This window comes from Malaya genurostris, chromosome 3 (genome assembly GCF_030247185.1).
Source record: "Malaya genurostris strain Urasoe2022 chromosome 3, Malgen_1.1, whole genome shotgun sequence".
In the NCBI taxonomy this organism is placed as follows: domain Eukaryota; kingdom Metazoa; phylum Arthropoda; class Insecta; order Diptera; family Culicidae; genus Malaya; species Malaya genurostris.
The window spans coordinates 235,661,490-235,675,863 of record NC_080572.1 but is presented as its reverse complement, the minus strand read 5'-3'; the positions used below and the strand labels follow the sequence as shown (position 1 = coordinate 235,675,863).

General features: G+C 35.8%; 1 protein-coding gene across 17 annotated transcripts in view; it reads left to right on the top strand.

Annotated features, from left to right (window-relative positions):
- Positions 1 to 14,374, top strand: part of LOC131436192 (high affinity cAMP-specific and IBMX-insensitive 3',5'-cyclic phosphodiesterase 8) — a 448,244-nt gene that overhangs the window by 395,277 nt on the left and 38,593 nt on the right. The window contains exon 1 of one of the 17 annotated variants that reach the window (XM_058604776.1): positions 4,896 to 5,229. The exons of the other annotated variants lie outside the window; for them this stretch is intronic. The gene's annotated coding sequence lies outside the window, so the exon portion shown is untranslated. Of the gene's footprint in view, positions 1 to 4,895; positions 5,230 to 14,374 lie in introns of those variants that run through there. 17 annotated transcript variants of the gene reach the window in all.

Here is a 14,374-nt window from a genome sequence, read left to right as displayed (position 1 = left end):
TTAGTATTTTTTCACGAACGATGGTCAAAAACAGGCACAAATCCCATAAAACTTTCTGATACATTCTTCTAGTTTGCAGAACTTGTTAGTTTGTGGGCATGAAAACTTAATTCGGCACTACTGGTCCCCTCTTTTCCTGTTCCGATAGCACCGGAAGAGGAAAAGAAAAACTCCTAAAACTAAATTCACTTCGATTTCTCTGCGATGCTTGAACCGATTTTCACAAATCTTGATTTGAATGAAAGTTCATACTATCTTTAAGGCTACTGTGAAATTTTATCCGGATCCGACTTCCGGTTCCGCAGTTGCAGGGCGATGAGTGTCAAAGTTTTCAAATCGCCATATAGAGTGACAATATGTACAACACCGAAAGAAGAACACAAAACAAACAAGACGTGCTTTGTTATTTTTCGTACACGTTGTGTCAATAATAATAATAATAATAATAATAATAATAATAATAATAATAATAATAATAATAATAATAATATTAATAATAATAATGATAATAATAATATTAATAATAATAATAATAATAATAATAATAATAATAATAATAATAATAATAATAATAATAATAATAATAATAATAATAATAATAAAAACAATAATGAAAATAATATTCCTATTAAATGTTTTATGCTGTTTAGCTTGACTTACATATGCAGAAGTAACAGAAACGCAGGTTCGTTTCGTTTGTTGGATTTCGTTTAATTGGTTTAATCTAAATAGAGCATGAGATAGTAAGTATAGGTTTAACTACGTTCAAAACTGTTCCAATTTGTATGTCATATTTGTTGGTAGCAAACGAACCAACTCTGGCTATTCCGTTTATCTGGATCCTCTAACAGTTTCATACAGAATTCCTTAATTTGTTGTGGATACTACTTTCGGTTCCGGAGCTACAGGGTAAACAGGATTTATAGAGTTTGTAAGATTAGGTCCGAGCAAATTTTCCTATTTATATTCAATAAACAGTTGTTTTTGCGAATTTCACAGTTATATTTATGATGTAATGAGTAATATGAGAAAGGCATCATTATACCATTATGTGATTAAAATAGGTTTTTTTTAATATCAAACAAGGAATCAAATTGAAGAAATGACATGCGAATGCAGCTATGAACTAATGTGATGAAAACAGCGAAAATGTTACCGCAAAGACGGGACTCGAACCCGTAGCTAACTCCTAACCGGGTATATAGTTTAACCAATTAAATTTCCCACATGAACAGATAGCTGAATTGATTAGAAGAACCACGCATGCCTCACTTTACTTGGCCACTACAGTACTGGGGATTGGAAAATAAAAATGTCTCCAATTTTTGTGCATACTTACAAGCACCGGTATGAAGTCATTCAAAGTGTAAACTGTACCGAACCGAATGTGATGGCTAACGTGATAAAAGATTATGAAACTTATATGCTGGGAGACTTTAAGTAGTAGTGTCGTGCTACGGAACGGCGTAGGGGAGCATTTCAAAACGAAAGAAAAGACCAAAAAGTATTTAATTTTTCAAACAATAAGTAGCTGTGGGCGAACAAGCTAAATCTTCATCACTACCGGAACGTTAACCAAAAAAATCAAAAACTCTTTCTTAATCCACCTAGTGGTGAGATAATGCCTTTCTCTTTCATCAAAACAGTCTCATGAATTGTTTATCATTTTATAAAAAAAAAATTGGGCTCATTTTTGACACCAAATAATTCAGATTGATTCGAGTAGTTCACAAAAGCATGCTTCAGTGTTTATGTCACATAGTAAGCATGAAATTTCCGAAATCGAAAAAAAAATTTTGATGCCAAAAGTCTTAGAATTGCATGAAACGTCGAAATGTAGTGTCATCTCGAAAACAATTTTTTTAAATCGACTTTCTGGGACTTAGAAAAAGTATCAACATTTTTCAAGTCCCAGAAAGTCGATTTAAAAAAAAAACCCTTATATACATTAGAGCGGTAAAAAATAACGTGTTTTGACGGTTACGTCACTTATCCAATCATATCTTCGAAACCAAAAGTTACAGCCATTTGATCTTTGAACTTAATCAATGGCCCGAAAGTAGCTTTCAAACTAGCATAAGTTTGTTAAAATCGGTTCAGTCATCTCTGAGAAAATTGTGCCCGTAAAAATATCTTCGAAAAGGACACACACACACACACACACACACACACACACACACACACACACACACACACACACACACACACACACACACACACACACACACACACACACACACACACACACACACACACACACACACACACACACACACACACACACACACACACACACACACACACAAATGTTTAGTGCACGAAAATTATTGAATTTTGGGTCGGCTCTGTCACAACAACTTGTCGGTTTAGCTAAACTACAGGAGACAGTGTTTTGGGACATTAAGTGGAGATAATTTTCACAATTTGAGAGTCGCGATGAGTATCAAATCATCGCAGTGTTTGAGACTCGAAACACGAGGGGCTCAACGTTATCGGTATACTTTCAAATGGCTGGTGCTCACATACCGGTGTCAGATGGGTGGACAAAACAAAGTCGCCTGTATCTAAGTTAGCCGAGCGTTTTCATCTTCTCACCTTCGCTGAAAATGTCAAAGATTTCAATGTGGAAAAATCCTGGTGGATACGGTTGTATCGACGACACGACCTGCCACTCGTCTATCGAAACTGTATCGCAAATTTAAGTACCTCTCAGTAACTGGTAATGTCAAAACGAAATCACCTGAAAAATTATTAAAACTGGCAACACAAGTTGATAAATTATTGATTTTAAATAACAATTAACGAAACCTTAGCAAAGTCCTGGCATTACATTCCTATTGTGGAATTTGGCCTTTCTGTTTCAACAGACTTCGCAGCCGATTCTTAGTGTACAGAATCATTGCATGGCTAGTACTACGATCCTACTGACACTAAGAATCCTTCCAGGTCGGGGCTCGAACATACGACAACTGGCTTGTAAGACCAGCGTCCTATGCCAATTAACGAAACCTTGGTTACCGCTTATTGAAGACTTGAGGAATGTAAACAAAACTAACTGCCTCGAGTGGAAAATCCTTATTTCGCGGCAAGTTGTAAGTTCTGCAGCAACATTAGACGTCAGGGCAGTGGATCGATTAGTTCAGCTGGGGCACGAACAAAAAAATTTCTTGTAAGACCAGCGCAATCAGGTTGCTGTATGTGAGCAAGATCTCTTGTATGGAGTACCTCTGTTCCGAAACTTTTTATCAGTCCAATTATCGAAATTAAGTATCGAAATATAAACGATTCTACGAGATGCATGAAATTCGAGTGCAGCAAATCAAAGATACTTAAATATTTGAGCTTTATTTTTTAATCCATTCCAGAATCGCAGTTTGTTTACAGATACGAATACACATATAAACCGAATTCATATTTGCCCTTTCTAACGACTTTTGAAAATAAAACTATTTCAATTGTTCCACAAATCTTTGTATATTTGCACATTTGAGTTTGTTCCATATCGTTCAACCCTAAAATTTGATGAACATGAAAGACAATTGAAAAGTGCATGAATCAAGCTTCTTATGATCTGATCAAAATTATAGGTTCCTAAATGCACATTGTAAACCACCCATAAAACAAGTTTGCTTCAAATAATTTGATAACCAGTCACCGGTCACCAAAATGTCTGCCAGCCATATTTTTCCAGCTGGCAGCGTTTAGTCAGCCATCTGGCAGCCATGCGTGTGCGGGTGGTACCCAGCGCAACAAAATGCTAACCCCTGAATGGCCAGGAAGAGGTTCTCCTTTCATAGTGAAAAATTTCACACAATCTCAAAACACGCTACCCCGATAGCTGGGCCTTTGTGATGTGAATCGTGATATCGACTTTGAAGCCACCATATATTTTTTTTTGTTCGATAATCTTCCCCGCTGAAACACTTCAAGTGCTTCGAATTCCTCTTGTTTTTTTTTGTTCACAGTAACTGCGCAACTGATTGAATTATTTTAGAATTGAATTGCTCTAAGTGATTGAGATATCTTTTTCTTTTATCAATACCCATTGAGAAGCAGATTGATTGAGCTGAAAAGTAATCAGTGTATTGATCAACATGGTGGATTAACCGGTGGTTTGAAGGGTTTTTACTGGATTATATAATTGTATAAAGCAGCCCTAACAAATGTTTATCAAAATGCGTAAATGCCAGTTCACAGACAGGCAACAGTTTCAGCTTCAAAAGCACTCGAATTCACGGGTAAACAGCATTACATCATTCAAATTCAACCAACGTCAACGCTAGAAGCAACACAAATCGAACTGGACTTAAAATATTATTTTTCTGGGTTACCAAAGCCTCCGGAGTACCATTTGAATATTTATCTAATCTTAGTCCAGTCCCACTCTGACAGGCCTTTCTTATTGAAGCGGTGGATTGTGCATCTTCGGTCGAGCTCGGGAATTGCTTATCACTTCAGTACGAACGTCACCAGGCCGGTAGTCTTGAGACTTGCGTGGTGTATTGATTTTATGGCGTTCCCCATAAAAATTACACTGTGAAGAAAAAAATTCGGAATTTTAAGGTAAACCAATTCAGAACCTCGATTACAAGACGCGTTTAATTTTTTCACGCCGTGCAAGGACAAATGAAACAAACAAATCGATGCCATTTTTTTCCGGTACCATCCGGAAAAAAGTGTTTTATTTCTTCTTACCAAAAGAATCAACCACGACTCAACCCCCTTTGCTGCTTCGAAACCGCGTTGGAGTATTGTATTGTGTGAGCAAGAGATATCACTGTCGAAAAGACTACTGATAATGAAACGTACAGCAGAGGAAAAAAACTCTACCGTGTCAAGTGGAATCCAGAACTCTTGCGTAGGATCCTGTACGACGGTCAGTCAGTAACGAGCCGGCTAACCAGAGAGGGAACAAACGAGATCCGTCTCACCGATAAAGCGTTTGTGTTGCAGTGTTCTAATTTTTTCGTAAGGTGACATGATCCGAATTAATTGACCAACTCAGGCTTACATAAGAGCACCTTTGGTGTTGGTCGTGATTCCGTGCGCGTTACATGATGGTGACCTGAACGACTGTTCCATGAAGATATTGGGGTGCGAAAAAACTCCTTGTTCATACGTGAGATGTTATAGTAGATTTCCCTGAAAGGGTCAAGGTTACCTTTAGTGAATGAGAAACTCATCGGGCAAAAGTTCGAAACATCAAGTGTGAAGGCAACTGACAAGCTGGTCGGTAAAATAAATAGCGTACACACAGGTTCTACACTAATTGGCAGGTTGTTCGTCCACGTACATAGTTCCGAAGTGATACGGGTTCGGTTTCTAACGAGGGGGAAGGTGAAACTGGTGCTCTGTACTTTCGACCAAAATTGGATCATGAAAGAACACCATAAATTAGCATGGTTAGACATAATGAAATCAATTTCGGTCCAGTGAACGCAAAATTGCTACAGCTCTCCCGTAACGGAATTAGTGAACCAGCCAAGCCGAAGCCGCCAGTAGAGAATTTCTTCTAATTCCAAAGCCTGATAAAACACTGGCGCTGTTGATTATATGATATGGTTCACAAGGTTACGCTAAAATTAGAAACACGATGTTAATTCCCAAATAGTGTCGCACCTCTCGGCTCATTCGCACCTAATTGGAATTTATTGAAGTTCTACTGAAATACAATAAGTCTAATGGCTGATTCTAAAGTTCACTCTGAAACTGCTATAAAGACTAACAATTAACTGTTTTCAACTCCAAAGGAATTGCAATACCCAATTGTGACCTGTTTCGAAGGAAGCAGAGAAACAAAATTATTATTACAAGTCACAATTGAAATTTTCGAATCCTATATAAGACTGGTGGAAAGTAAAAAATAATTATGATTTGTTCGATTGATGGAAATTTATTTTTTTTGTGCGACAAAAGACCATATTCTCACCTATGACGCGTTCATTCTACGATTGATACGTTGATCAATCATCACCTACTTAACGTTATCGGGCAGTAATAGAAATCCCAAGCAGAGTTTCGTTTTCTTATAGGAAACAGAAACGTTAGACATCTTCTTCCAATTGCAGTCGCAATACAAGAATAGAGAGAAGAGCCTGCATTTTGTGAGCACCAGGAAGATTTTCTTTATAAATTTTTATTCCGGCTCATTCACTAGTAAGCTTAAAGTGGGTGAGTAAATATTTTTGGAAAATAAAAAGGATCACATTTTTGACGTGAATACGTCTTACTTTACTATGGGGCGCACTCAAATACTTCACTCCCTACAAGATTTTGATCGTGAATATCTCTTGTTAAATTTAAGTCAACAACATATCGTTGCCTTTCTCTATAGAAAGGTATTAGAATTGCTGGAAAAACCGACCATCGAACTGAGCCTCGGAGACCCATAGTGTTATATTACCATTCGGCTCAGTTCGACGAAATCGGAAAATGTCTGTGTGTGTGCATGTGTGTGCTCATTTTTCGAAGAGATGGTTAAACCGATTTTAACAAACTAAACGCGTTTGAAAGCTACCGTTCAGCTATTGATCAAGTTCGAATATCAAATGGCTATGACTTCTCGTTCCGGAGATATGATGGCATAACACAGTGGTTTGAATCGACAAGAACGTGAACTTAATTCTCTAGCTGTTAAACCGTTGATCCGATATACATAGTTCCTTTGGAAAACTCGTTTACAAAAATATACCTCGTGATTTGATCACAATAAAAAATGTGCAAAGCCTACTACGATAAAAGTCCATTTCCACAACTTTTTTCCCTTAAGAGATAGAAAAATGATGACTTCTACAATGTTTTAGAACTTCTAACGAGAAAAAACTTTGCCGAAGAAGCTATAGGTCTAACACAAAAAGTTTCGGATATATGAAGCATTTTCGTTTGAAACCATTTAAAATCAATTTTTTGTACATAACCTTTTTCGCAATTATTTTCAGTGTCTACTATGTTAAAACTAATGCTCTATTTTTTATACCTCGACTGCAATTTCTTGCAATAGTTGTTGCCTAAAGGTAACTTATCGGTTGATATCACAAAAAAAACGCGTGATATGAAGATAAACAATTTTATTAATGTACGTTTTTCCTAAGAAAATAGTCAAGAAATCTCTCTATATTTTGTTGTCTAATTCACACAATTTAAAAAGATCACCCTACACACTTCGTATTACTTGGTTATAGCTTTCCCTGCTTCCTATTAATTGTTAAAATTAGTGTATAAAAAAGTTTAAATGTTAAATAACTTTTTAGGGAAAAGGCCAAGCCGTACATAGTCTTCAACTAATATGTGTAATTTTACGTTTTTAGTAATTGTCTCGAACATAGTAGACACTGAAAATAATTGCGAAAAAAAGTTATGTACAAAACATTGATTTTAAGTGCTTCTTCGGCAAAGTTTTTTCTCGTTAGAAGTTCTAAAACTTTGTAGAAGACATCGTTTTTCTATCTCTCAAGGGAAAAAAGTTGTTGAAATGAACTTTTATCGTAGTAGGTTTTGCACTTTTCTTATTGTGATCAAATCACGAGGTATATTTTTGTGAATGAGTTCTCCAAAATAACTTTGTATATCTGATCAACGGTTTAACAGCTAGAGAATTAAGTTCACGTTTTTGTCGATTCAAACCACTGTGCATAAGTGACGTAACCGACAGTCCCAGAAAGTCGATTTTTCGAGAAAAAATAATTTCAAGATGACACTAAATCTCGACGTTTCATGCAATTCTAAGACTGTTAACAAAAAAAAAATTTCGGAAATTTCATGTACCACCACAGGGTTGTGCTTGACTGACAATCATATCATGTTATTTAGGGAAAACATGTTTCAATGTGACGTTTCTGAATGTTATATAACGCAAAAGTAAATCATGTTATTTCGCTTAAAACATGAAATCAGAGTTAAAACTCGTTTTAATTCATAGTGTAATCATAGTATAAGATTTTCAGTAGTATGAGATAACCACAAATAATTCAAGATTAAAGTTTTCTAACATATTTGGGATGAACAAGCATTAGGGTGATATTCAGAGCCAAAATAAGGCGCGCAAAATTTCACCCGCAAGAATTGAACGAATCATCGTATGAAGTGTATAATACAAAACCGACAAATAGAAATACGAAACATATTCAGTGATTGAGTGCTGTGGGCTTACCACACGTTTTGTTCGCTAGTAAAACTAGTGCCTGTTTTTTTTCGCATAATTATAAATAATAAAATCAAAACTAGTCGCAGTACCATTTTCTGTCAAAAATTGAAACGCTTATAACTCAGTATAACAGTCGGTTACATAAGAGCGTGGTCACTGTTGTGAGAAAATGAAAAGACTCAACACGAAAATATTTTTGAGTATTGTTTTATTTGTTCAAAAGCTTACATGCCAATACATTAATAGCAAGTCCAATTCCCTTCAGCGTTAATAATGGGTTGACATCTTCGAGGCATACTTTAAGCGAGATTTTGCCCGTATTCTTCTGGAAACGACCTCCAAATTTTGTTAATTCGACGAACAAGCTGCTTCAAATTGTGTGGTCGGTTCTTCCTAACCTTCACAGGATGCATCACATTCCTGCTGATAGGAAAGACCCACAAAGAAGACTTATCGGTAAAGATAACATTGTCCCAGTCACGATCCAAATTATATCTGGCACATTCAAAACGTTTTTGCACATGTTTTTCACTTTTCGGTTTTTGCAAAGTACTTCGAAATTTCAAATTATTTACTATCAAATGTCTGCAAAACAGTTCCGTACGATATATTTAAACCTTCTTTTGGTCAATTTTGAAGCACCTTCGCGCAAAGTTACTGTCGGATTCTTTAAAAACAGGTCACAAATAACTTTTTCTTCTTTTTCCGACAATACACCGACAGAACTGCGATTTCGAAAGTCGTCGAGACATTTTTCACCTTTTTTAAACGATTCACCCACTTACTCACAAACTGTTTCGACTTTTGCATGTATTTCACGGCGGCAGCTTGGGTCATTTTGGGACCTTCCGGATGCGAACACAAAAAACTGTTTCGAAGTGCGAAGCGTACGTGATACTCATTTAGGAAAATGCTGAGATCGAATTGTAAACAATAGTTAGCTGATTAATTCTTGCATTGCATGAGGAACACTACTGCCCTCTGTGTTTAAAAAAAATCACACCATTTCACTTCACCGATCGCTAGTAATCGGGACCACATTCTATAGATTGAGACCCATTTAACTTGAACACGTATTGCAATTATTTTTAATAAGTACTTTTAATAAATTGATTGGACTGATGTTTGAATGTATACATTCGGGTACGTCAATTAGCTTGATGAGTGTATGTCAAACACAACTTCGGTTTATCGAAATTGTTCAAAAGATTTACCTTATGGTAACAAAACATTACCACATCGATTTTACGGGGAGGTTTAGAAAAGTGATCGAATGAGTCGAATCTCAAGATGGCGTTTTATTTGCTCCGGATTGTCAATATTAATGCAAAATTTCTACATATGATCATTTTGAAATGGGTTCGACGAGTAGGTCTGAAAAAATGATAATTAAACTCTTAAACCCAAAATGAGTTCCACTTTATCGAGATTGTTACTAATGCTTACAATATTGGTGTTTTTAGAACGAATAGATAAGATTTGAAGTTATTTTCAAATCCAGGTTAGTGTCTTCCTGGATTAATAAATTGATGCTTAAGAGCATTTTAAATCCAAGATGGTGATTTCCGATTTGTCGATATTCTTTGAAATTCTCAAATTAGGTTTGATCCGAACATTAGTTATTATAAACCATTTCTTAAGTAAATTGCTGATAATAATCTGCATCTCCAAGTTCCAGTTTCATGAGCTAGTAATTAACATAAAGCGCAACACTATACTATATGAAGGTGAAATTCAAAGAACTGGATCGATTTTCGTAAAACAAAAAACCACTGAACTTTTTGTAATTAAATTTACAACTACTAAGTATGCTTGGAATTTTTAGTTCTTGCCTTGTGAATCCGTAATTGGTTTTCTTAAACTAAGATTGGTTACTGTTCCCTTAAACGGGGATGTTTTAAAAATTGAAAAACACTATTTGAAGCGATTTTTTTCAAAAAAATATCTGATTTTGACAGCCAAAACTTTAAAATTTTAGAAGAAATCATCAAAATTTCAATATGACTCAAAGCGGATTTGCAAAATTTTGGCCATTTTCTTTATGTCTCGTGTGCGCTGTTTCGTACAGTACTGGTGTGGAAAATACACGGTGGGTTTGCTGGTATATATCGTGAGCAAAATCACATGAGAAACAATGAATCAACATAGTAGCAAATTAGGTTTGTTATCGAAATGACAGCATAATGCGTGCAAATAATTTAAAAATGTAAAGAAAAAAATCATTTTCCGCACTATCGTTGATTGTATTGTATTTGCGGAAATGTCAAAAACGCGAATATTAGTTTCATTATAAGTTGAAGTGTCACCGTAGAACTTCAGGACTAATCCAATCCTACAGCAGAATGTAGCGTATTTAAAATATGCTATTTTTAGAATTGTTTTGACAGTGTAAAGTGACGTCTCTACTCAGTATTGTTTGGCAAATCATCATGAATAGGTTAACTCCAAAACAACGCTTCCGAATCGTAGAAATGTATTATAAACGATAAGTTCAATTAAAACTGTTTATAGAGCACTTATTTAATGGTGAACAGACCCGTTCGTCTGAGACCACTATAAAGATCGTGATGACCAAATTTGGGTCTACATTCATTCTGTTGGATGCCAATCCATGGATGCCGTTCAATTTTCTTTAAAAATGAGGAAAGACGACGCACTACTGTGAATAGAAGTCGATACAGAACTATGAATTTTTGTTGACAAATCTTCTTGTTGTGTGGTTTCAATAGAATGGTGCCACTACGGCCGAAACAATCGACTTATCAGAAGAATATTTTAACGACAACGTTATTTTGAGAAATAGACCGTTGGATTGGTCTCCGCGTTCGTGTGATTTGACACCACTCGATTATTTTTTGTGGGGATACGTGATTTGTTAATGTGAATAAAACAGCAACGATTGATGCTTTGGAAACCATTATTCAACGTGTCATTGATGAAATACGCCCTCAAAAGCTTGAAAAAGTGGTCAAAAATTGCACCTCCAGAATGGCTTTAGTGAAAAATAGTCGTGGCTGCCAAAATCATATTTAATTGTTAAATTCCAAGAAATCTACCAAAGAAAAAAACTATTTGGCCGTTTCATAATTTGGTATGTGTTTTAAGTTAAAATTCAAAACAGTCTTACTGCACTGTGGGCGTCTTTTCAAAATTCGCCCTCTGGAAGAATAGTACTTAATCATGAATATCTCTTGATGTACTTAACGCATCGACACAATTCTTTCTCCATGCCATCCGGAATATGATTAAATTTTCGAGTGTGTGACAAAACCATAGAAAACTTATAAATTTAGTTTTCTCCAAATATTGGAAACAATACCAACAGCAACAAAAGTAGACCTTCCACCCCAACCAGGGGTGGGAATAAGCATTTTTTTTTGATTCACAGTAAATAAAAATAGTCAGTATTATCTTTTTATATCCCATATTTATTGTAGATATTACAATGAATTTTGAAATGAATGATTTTTGATAAGATAAATTTTAGTTTTACTTAGAATTTAAAAGGTCTTCAATTTCATTTCCCACAATTTAAAATCACAATTTTAGTTTTGTTACCCAATTTTTAAATTCACGGTGTTAGGTTTTTTGATTCACAATCGGAAATCTTTATTCACATTTTCATGCGCAAAATGGGATTATTTCCACCTCTGGTATAAACCCTGAAACACTCAGGTTACGCTCTCATTTGCTGATTTGGATTGGATTCTGGAACTGAATTCTAAAACTAAATTCAGAACCTGGATTCTGCTCTACTAGAATTTTGAACTTGGTTTTAGGTTTAGAATATAGTTTCAGAACTCAGATTCAGAATTTAGTTCCAGAATAAAAGTTAAAGCTAAGACTCTGGAATTGAATCCTAATACATACTAGATTTTTAGAATTGGTTTCTTGACTAGATGTTGAAACTGTATGTAGTGCCATAATTCAAGTGCGGAATTCGTCTCTAGAATTCTGATCTTGGAACAAAATTCAAAATTGTGGAACAAAATTTAAGATATGAATTATAGATTTGGATTGTGGAACAAAATTCCTGATCGGAATTTTGGAACTGACTTCTGAATTTAGAATTTAGCTCCTGAATTCAGTTGTAGAATTCAGGCCAAACATGCTGGAATTGATTTTGGAACTTGGGTTGTGGAACTGAATTCTGGAGTTCCATAATTTTAGAACTAAATTCATGAATTGAACTCTTGATCTGAATTTCGAACCTGAATTGTGCCCCTGAATTCGAAGCCAGTTTCAGATTCCTTGATGTTCAGAATTTTGGGGCTGGTGCAGATAAATAGATGGGAGCAAAAAGTACTCAACACATGGGCTGAAAAGTCCCGGGCCCAACACAAAGATGGCGCTAGTTTTATTGCAGTAACTTTTTCTTCAGTTAATACTAACATTTAAAGGACAGCTGTTGAAATTTTAAAATATTCTATTCATTAGCTTGTGAGTTATTTTGCTAAGAGTGACGTTACAGGATGACAAACAATTTCATGTTTTAATTTTACACTGCTTCTTGATGGAGAAAATACCGTTCGAGCGAAGCAATGGCTTGAAAAGTGTTATGGAGACTTTGCTCCATCAGAAACAACAAAAAAACGTTGGTTTGCTGACTTCAAGTGTGGTAGTAGAGACGTCCAAAGGAGGCGGCAATACCAGAAAACATAAAAAAAATCCACAAAATTGTTTTGAATGATCGAAAAGTGAAATTGCATGTGTTAGCTGACATATCAAATGAATATGTTGGCTTTATATTGCATGAGAGTTTGACTATGTGAAAGCTCTGTTCAATGTGGGTACCGCGTTTGCTCGCTGTTGACCAAAAACGAGAATGTGTTGATGGTTCTGAGTAGCGTTTGGTTATATTTAAACGTAACAAACCGGCATTTTTGAGTGAATATGTGACAATGGATGAAATATGGATTAATTATTTTAATCCGGAATCAAAACGATCGTCATCAGAGTGGACAGCAACTGGTGAACCTCGTCCACAGCGCCCGAAAGCACAACAATCGGCTGGAAACGTTATGGCCTCGGATCTTTGGAATGCGCGTGGTGTAATATTTATCGACTATCTTGAGAAAGGAAATCCCATAACAGTGAATTATATAAAGCGTTATTGGAGCGTTTGAAGGCTGGAATTGCGAAGAAACGACTGCATATGGCAAAGAAAAAAAAATTTGTTTGATCAAGACAATGTACCGTGTCACAAGTCAATCAAAACAATGGCAAAACTACAAGAATTGAATTGCTGCCACATTCACCGTATTCGCCAGATTTGGCTCCCAGCGACTATTGGTTGTTTACAGACCTGAACAAAATGCTCGTCGGTAAGAGATTTCGCACGAATGAAGAGGTTATCGCTGAAACTGAGGCCTATTTCGAGGCAAAAAATAAATCGTTCTACAAAAGTTGTCCCGGGTTGACGGTTCAATGCATAGGACGCTGGTCTTACAAACCAGCTGTCGTATGCTCGAGCTCCGACCTGGAAGGATTCTTAGTGTCAGTAGGATCCATAGTACTAGCCATGCAATGATTCTGTACGCTAAGAATCGGCTGCAAAGTCTGTTGAAACAGAAAGGCCAAATTCCACGGAAGGAATGTAATGCCAAGACTTTGCTTTGCTCTACAAAAGTGGTATTGAAATGTTAGAGCGGCTCTGGAAGGATTGCTTTGCTCTTGATGGATATTACGTTGATGAATACAGTTAATTTGGAACCGAAAAAATCGTGTTTTTTTTGTTAGGCCCGGGTCTTTTCAACCCATGTGGTATAACTCAAAAAACTTGATTAGAACAGTTCACAGAAAAATGTTTCTTTCCAATATATGTTGGTATTTCAATTTCAATAGTTCAATATTGAACTCTTTTTAAAGCCGAACATAAAAAAAATCGTATATACTAAAAATTTGAATTATTTACAAATACGTTTCAGGTTGACTCAAATATGAAAAACTCGTTTTAATCCACATGGTGGTGTAATGGTACCTTTCGCATATCTCTCAAGTTCTCATATACAAATGTCTTCAAAATATTTTTCTTTGATTCTTACAAAACAAAAAGGTTTGTACATAAACTAGTATAACCTACAGAGTGAAACAGTACTCAGGCAGGTTAGGCCATTTCTGAGGAAATAAAATAAGTTTTAACCATTGCAGATACTTCTGAAACCGCAATCCGGGATCCGATATAGTCGAAGTCGGTTCGAGAAAAGCTACTGGGATTCATTTTTAAGTCTA